The sequence below is a fragment of the Caretta caretta genome, chromosome 22, assembly GCF_965140235.1.
Source record: "Caretta caretta isolate rCarCar2 chromosome 22, rCarCar1.hap1, whole genome shotgun sequence".
In the NCBI taxonomy this organism is placed as follows: Eukaryota; Metazoa; Chordata; order Testudines; family Cheloniidae; genus Caretta; species Caretta caretta.
Window position 1 is genome coordinate 13893127 of NC_134227.1, and position 6072 is coordinate 13899198.

General features: G+C 54.0%; 1 long non-coding RNA gene across 1 annotated transcript in view; it reads left to right on the forward strand.

Moving 5' to 3' along the window:
• LOC142069796 (uncharacterized) overlaps positions 1–1339 on the forward strand; it is a 34728-nt gene extending 33389 nt beyond the window's left edge. The window contains exon 2 of the long non-coding RNA XR_012665767.1: positions 1017–1339. This is a non-coding gene — a long non-coding RNA (uncharacterized LOC142069796). The remainder of the gene's footprint in view (positions 1–1016) is intronic.
• The last annotated feature ends 4733 nt before the right edge of the window (positions 1340–6072 follow it).

A 6072-nucleotide genomic window follows, 5' to 3' on the forward strand; every position in this document is an offset into this window, starting at 1 on the left:
GCTCTGCTGCAGTTGGCTTGTAGCTGGCCTGATAGGTCCTGCTGGCTGGTGGAGACTCACAAGCTGTGTTGCTCCCTGTAGCTCTTTTGAGAGGGTCACTAACTCTGAAGCACAGCAGTCCCTCTCCTGGTTATCACCTGCTTGTGCTGACAAATCCCCTTTTCAGCTTACTTCCCCTAAGTGGGGCAGGCACCACAGTGTCTATTCTGTCTTGGCTGGGCCTAGAGCTCATTAGCCTCTTCCTGATTGGGGCAGGGCCGTACCCCATCACAACTCCTCTTCCTCCAAATCTGAAAGCTGTTGAGCAAGACCCCACCCTGGGGCTTCTCCTCCCTGAATGAGGCCACATCTGGGGCCCAGACAGTTCAGTAGGGAAAGGTAAAAAAGGCAAAGGAAGAATGGAAACATACTGCAGACCTGCAGAGTGGTCTCCATCCCCCCCCCCCCGGGACAGCTGTGGAGTGGAGGTTGCACCTTGCACCCAGAAATGCCACGAGATGAGTAGGGGCTTTCATGCTGCTGCAGCGTAATGAGTTTTGGTGTGGCCAGGTTCACAGGAGGTGACATTCACTCGGGGAAGGTGCAGCAGACCCTCAGCATAGGGCACTTCCGGGCTGTGTTTTCACTGATCCACTAGCCACAAACTCCAGCTCAGGGGATGAGCATGGACTATTCAAGCCCAGGAACTGCAGAGCAAGGGGTAGTTTTCATCCCCCAGCCCGTCGCGTGTTTCCATGGTGCTAATGAACCATGGCCCCATACGTACAGGAGGTCATCAGTGGGGATCAGCCCTGCTGCCAGAGAATCACAGCTACTGGGGTCACCATGAGAGGGAGACAGATTCCTATGGAGGGTTATCAGATCTGCACAAGCCAAGAATTCACCCTGCCACTACAACGGCTCCCTGGAGTCCTTTCTGCTCCATCTGTAGGACATGGAGCTGGTTCCTATTTCACATTCATCACTGTTATGTTTTAAAACCACCGGGTGACATTTCATACCCACTCTCATCCCAGCAGGTCATCCTGGTCCTCAACACTGGCCACTTGGGGACAGCTTCCTCAGCGTCAAACCCTGAGCGGTACAGGCCGGTGGACTGGGGATCCAAGGGACAAGAAGCAAAGCAGGGTGATGGCCTGTGCTTGAAGAGCCTGCCCCTGTGTGCGGTGAAATCCCTGGGCCAGATTCTGCAGTCAAACTCCTCGTACATCAGACACACGCACGACTCACAGCCGTGGCACTGACAGCGGGATCCGAACCGCGCTGCTGAGTTAATTGAATCCGTGCCTTCTTTCCCAGGGCTGTGACTTTTGTTAATAAATTCCCTGAATGGCTGCCAGATTCCCTCCTCTCGGTCTCCTTGGCCTTATCATCTCTGCAAGGAGGCGATTTCTGTGAGCGCCTTTATCCACTTCCCTCCTCAACGGGGGGAGTGGAATAATTCCAGTGTCTGACAAGAATTCGGCGACCCGAGTTAAGGCCGGTGTGAGATGAGTTTTTAATGTGCTGATGAGATGACTCTCAGACCTCGGCATAGCATGCGTGGGGAGGGGGAATTGCCGACATTCAGATTCTCCATGTCCACTGAAGGTAAGGCAAAAAGCAAAGGGCTCAATCTGCACTAAGGGAGATGTAGTTAGGCTCTGGAATAGGCTTCCAAGGGAGGCTGTGGAAACCCCATCATTGGAGGTTTCTTATAAGAACAGGGTGGCCAAACAGCTGTCAGGGATGGGCTAGATTTACTTGGTCCTGCCTCAACACAGCAGGGGGACTTAATGACTTCTCGAGGTCCCTCCCAGTCCTTTCTGTGAGTCTATATCTAGCCAGAAGAACCCATGGGCAAAAGGCAGTCCTGGCAGGGAGGGGCTGCTTTGAACGCAGAGTAAATTATTGTAGCATGCAAGAGTTAAGAGATTTGCCCAAAGTCACACCATACGTCAGTGGTGGAGTGGGGGAACATGAGTCCTAATTTCCCCCTTGCTCTAAACCACCTTCCCTATCAGTCATTTGCCTGCCTGACAGCTGCTCACTGCAAACCCCAGAGCTCCACTGCCGAGTTTGAAACACTAGCCCACCCTTCTCCTTCCTAGAAGCGGGGAGGGCTGAGGCCCAGTGCTGTGCTCTAACCACTAACCCGTCTTCCCAGGGCTGGGTACAGAATCCCAGGGTCCTGAGACCCATTGGCGTATTTTAACCGCTTAGACCCACACCTCCTGGCCAGAGCTGGGAACAGAATCCAGGTATTCAGGATGCCAGTGCATTGCTCTCGGTGCTAAGCCTGGCTCCCCGTTTACACTGGCTGGCCAGAAGGCAAAGCCCCCCGGCAAAGCAGCAGGGGCAGAGGACTCAGAGGAACCAAGCTGGAGAAAGTAAAGGTGTGCTTTGAAGTTCATCTGGGCTGGCTCGTCTCAAGTGAGTGGGAGCAGCTGTGGCTTTGGGAGCGGGGCCCGGCGCAGGCAGGTAATTTGTGGGTGATGCAATGAGGTCTGAGCCTGAGGACTCAGCGAATGACAGGATGCTGGCCACATGCCAGTCCCTGGGCCTGCCTCTCCTGGAATAGCTGTATGCCCCTGTTCCTCTGCTCCCATGCTCTCTCCCCTTCATCCCCCAGCCTGGGCTTCCCTCAGCCACTCGGCAGTGAATAACGGGCCCCCAGACAGCTGCTCGCAAGGCTTCAGGCACCCAAGAGTCAGCCACTGCCAGCAATCGCCTTGCCGGTGTCAGACCGACCCCATGGCCCTGAAGGCACCCTTTCAGCACTGTTGCTCGCCGTGGGATTGCAGCTGACAGAGGGGCCAAGGGAGGCAGAGAGGGAGCGACATGGATGCACGGGCCACATGAGGAGAGCTGCCAACATGCTCCTCTCCGGCACAAACACAGACGTTGAGCGGAGGCAGCAGCTTGGCAGGCTAAGCATGGGGGTTCAAATACCTAGTGTGAGGGGGGAGGGTGAGTAGGGCAGTCCCCTAGGACATGGGAGAGCTGTGTTCTAATCCTGGCTCTGCCACTGACCTCCTGTGTGCCCTGAGGCAAGTCACTTGATCTCACCGTGCCTCAGTTTCCCCAGCTGTAAAATTATACTTATCCTCCTTTGTAGAGCCCATACAAGCCATGGCTTCTGGTAAGTGCTGAATGTTATTATTCCTAGTAGTATTAGATGAGCCCTTCATCCATGCAAAGCAGTGAACCAACTCCTCAGGAGATAAAACAATTTTTATAAAGGGGGGGGATTGTGGGCATTACAGAATGAACAGGACCACAAGTGCAGGGATTTGCTCCAGCACCCCTGACCAAAATTACTCTCCTGCCAGCACTGGTGTACGATGGGCCTGCTCGTTATCACCATACACCCCAGACCTGGCTGCATTTCAGATGCTGATTTGTAACGTGCCTTGTTATAAACGCCGCTAAGGGATTAGGATGGCATGCAGCACTCACTTGGGATGGGAGCTGAGCTTTAAAAAGGATTTAAAAAGGAAAAAGAAACTTGGACTGCAAAAAAAACCTATCCACATGCTGAAGTAATGGGAGAGAAAGTGAACAGCAGAGATGTGCCCATGGCAGAAGGTTAAGTTCCAACGCTCCGATGCTTTCAGAACCCTTTGGCCTGGAAATCTCTCGAGTTTTCTGGGACGTCCTGTCAGACATACTATATATGTAGAGCTTTTCTTGTGCTCCATGTGGTCTAGTGGTTAGCGCAGCACACCAGGTGTTAGGAGTCCTGGGTTCTGGTCCTACCACTGAGGTTGTACAGGGTACTGGTTAGAGTACTGGGCTCTAATCTCAGTACAGGGAAGGTGCGCAGGGTAGTGATTAGAGTGGGATGAACTGGGAGTCAGGACTACTGTTCCACAGCTGATTTGCTGAGTGTCCTTGGGCAAGTCCCTGCACCACGCTGTGCCTCAGTTCCCCCTCTGTAAAATGGGGATAATGCTATTGACCTTTGTGAAGTGCTTTGAGAGCTATGGCGGAACAGCTCTATAGAAGAGCCAGGTGGTGTTATTACTATTATTCCTGTTCATAAAGGGCACTCAGTCCATGAGACAAATGACCCCTCCTCTGCACAGCCTGGCCTTGGGGAGAAAGTGCTTGGGTGGGCTCCGTACCAGCAGCGGTGGCAGTAGAGTGCTGTACGTCGCCGAGGTCCTGCTCCTGCCGTGAACTGCGGCAATGCTGGCCTGTAGCCCAGCCTCCCGCAAGGAATGTGAGGCTGATGAGAGGGGGTTGTGGACAGGCTGTTTGCCTGCCTGCAGAGCACCAGCTGAGAGAGAGAAGAGGGGGCAGGCGCTCCCACAGTCGTGTTCCTTCACTTCTCTCCGGTACAAGGGTGGGTGGGAGACACGCAGCCGTGGCTGCCTGCAGATCAGGCTGGGAAAGTGTCCCCAGCCGCCTGGATGCGGAGGGATGGCCACCCTGCTATTCCCTCCCCCAGGAGAGGACCCGAGAGAGAAATGACATGCCCCGCAACCTCCCAGCGCCCGACTGTGCTCACGCAGACAGGTACGTAGCACGCATGCACACGCCTTCACACACACGGGTACACAGAGCCACATACACAGGCGTGCATACCTACACGCACGCAGGAAGGCAAGCCGGCAAATGCACAGAGACATGCACCCATACAGAGGGCCATGTACATGCACACACAGGGACACCTAGGTGCATGCTCACTCATTCACTCACACACTGCTCTCTCCTCTTCTGCTCCCATCAGGTTAGACCTTAGCAGTGCAAACTCCTCAGCAGCCTCCCATCTGCAGCAAAGTTACCACAGCCCCTCAGGCTTGTGAGCTTTTTTCCACGTAGGAGAAAAGAAAAGGCAGAGAGCTCGAGCTATTTAACAGAGTCTAAACCATGCCGTGTCCTTCAGAAAGGGGCTGAGCAGAGCCCAGGGCAGGTCTGGTCAGAAAACCAAGTGATACGGTATGGTGGGGGGGTCAGTCACACCTGGGATAATTCCCTGCACATCTTTAACCAACTCTTTGGGAGGATCAGTAAGCAGTTTGGAAACCTGAACCAACTCTCAACTCCCCTGTGAAGTAGGTCAGGAACATTATCCCTATGTCACATGTGGGGAAACTGAGGTACAGAAACTTGCCTAAAGTCACATAGCAAGTCAAGGGAAAAGCTGGGAATAGAACCCAGGAGTCCTGACTCCCAGACCTCAGCTTAATTCACTAGCCCATCCTTCTCTGGGTGGTTCCAGACGCAGTCGGTCAGTTGCTCTAACATGGGTGTTACAGATTCAAATTCAGGAATGAGAACCCAGTTGGGCTTTCAGTGCTTCCGACAGCATCGCCAGGCATGAGAATCGTGCCAAGGGAACCAGGTTGGCAAGGCATGAGACAGAACTGAATCCAGCTCCCTGTCCCATAGCTATATCAGCCAGGGCAGTAGGGTGGGTGGAACTCAGCTCTACAGCTGAACCAGATTCCTGCTTCTTTGATTTGGGCATGGGATAATGATCTGGGCCACATCGCTATAAGAAACCTCAAGGGAAAAAGAGGATCTACTCTCATCTCACCTGGCATCCAGGGACAGCCTTACCGAACGGCTCAGGGAAGGAGCAGCCTCTCACCTTGCTGGCTGATCTGGACTCTTGCACAGAATCAGCTGGCAAGGAGGGAAGAGATCAGGCCAACTGCCAGGTGTTAAGCTAACAACATGTTCCCCTTCACCCACTGGAGATTTGGGCCCTGATCAAAAGAGAGACAAAGTCGGGAGGGAAGGGACTTCAAATGAAAGCAGATCCTTGCCCAGATACTTTCCTTGTGATCAGTTACCGCCCAAAGACACAGTCCTGCACAGTGTTCAACCCTCTCTCTATAGGGCGATGTCTGGCTGTGGTTCCAGCTGGCGAAGGGATGAGTCAGAGGCAGAGGGGGTAAGGGGGTCTCCAGGCTCAGGCAATGGTAGCTGCCGGGACCCAGGCCTGCAGAGCAGTCTCTGCAATCAAATCTTCCAACACTGCCAAAAGCAGAGCAGGCCCTGCTGCACCTGTCTGGCAGGCACTCTCACTGCAACGCTACAGGGGTCCCGGGGATGGCCCCAGGCGACTGCCTTTCCGATTGC